We start from the raw sequence: 1,207 nt of genomic DNA on the forward strand, positions 1-1,207 counted from the left end.
CAGGCGGGTCTCGAACCCGCGGGCTCAGGCAATTCGCTCACCTCAGCCTCCCAAAGGCACAGGATTACAGGCTGAGCCACCGAGCCCGGCTTTTAGTCATATTTTTAATCTCACTTTCATATTAGAAAATAAATTATACCAAGAATGCCACATTTTAGTGGGAAATACTTTAGTGAGACAAGAAACTTTCTTGGGGAAGATGGATTGGACATCCCTCAGAGTGATGGTATTCTTTTAAAGAAGAAAAATCCAACTGTTTGTGTTCTAGACCAAACATTCCCCAGTGACTTTCCCAAACTTAATCTATCAACAAAGCCAGGCCCTAAAAGATCCAGAACCTTGGTGGACAACAGAGATGAGAGGAAGGGAATTTGAAACACTTCTACATGTTCCTCATTGGATTTGAAATACTTTTGTCCCTTTAGTAATTTCCTGGAGAGATGCTGGATATCAACTTTATTTATTTTTTTAATTGGAGTCTCACTCTGTCAGCTAGGCTGGAGTGCAGTGGCATGCTCACTGCTTATACAGCCTTGACCTGCTGGGCTCAGGCAATCCTTCTGCTTTAGCCTTCCAAGTAGCTCAAACTACAGGCATGCGCCACCAGGCCCAGCTAATTTTTTTTTTTTTTTAATTGTAGAGACAAGGTCTTGCCAAGTTGACCAAGCTGGTCTCAAACCCCTGGGGTCAGGCAATCCTCTTGTCTCCGCCTACCAGAGTGTGCTGGGATTACAGGCGTGAGCCACTGTGTCTGGTCTCTGTTTAAAGGACCCAAAATTGCTCTGTTTAATTTCTTTCTTTCTGTGTGTGTGTGTGTGTGTGTGTATGTGTGTGTGTGTGTGTGTGTGTATGTGTGTATGTGTGTTTGTGTTTGTCAGAGTCTTACTCTGTCACCCAGGCTGGAATGCAGTGGCACGCTCCTGGCCACCACAGCCTCGTCCTGCTGGGCTCAGGACTATGGGTATGCGTCACCACACCCGGCTAATTTTTAAATTTATTTTAGAGATGAGGTCTTGCCAAGTTGCCCAGGCTGGTCTAACACCTGTGGGCTCAGGCAATCCTCTCGCCTCTGCCTCCCAAGTGCTGGAATTATAGGCGTGAGCCACTGTGCCTGGCCCAGGAAAATATCTTTTAACAGTAAAAAATGTTAATTTAAGCCGGGCTCGGTGGCTCAGCCTGTAATCCCGCGCCTTTGGGAGGCTGAGGT

General features: G+C 46.5%; 1 protein-coding gene across 1 annotated transcript in view; it reads left to right on the forward strand.

Moving 5' to 3' along the window:
• RTF1 (RTF1 homolog, Paf1/RNA polymerase II complex component) overlaps positions 1 to 1,207 on the forward strand; it is a 43,950-nt gene that overhangs the window by 643 nt on the left and 42,100 nt on the right. The window lies entirely within an intron of this gene.

The sequence above is a fragment of the Carlito syrichta genome, unplaced genomic scaffold, assembly GCF_000164805.1.
Source record: "Carlito syrichta isolate Samal-C Ts95f unplaced genomic scaffold, Tarsius_syrichta-2.0.1 Scaffold91638, whole genome shotgun sequence".
Classification (NCBI taxonomy): Eukaryota; Metazoa; Chordata; class Mammalia; order Primates; family Tarsiidae; genus Carlito; species Carlito syrichta.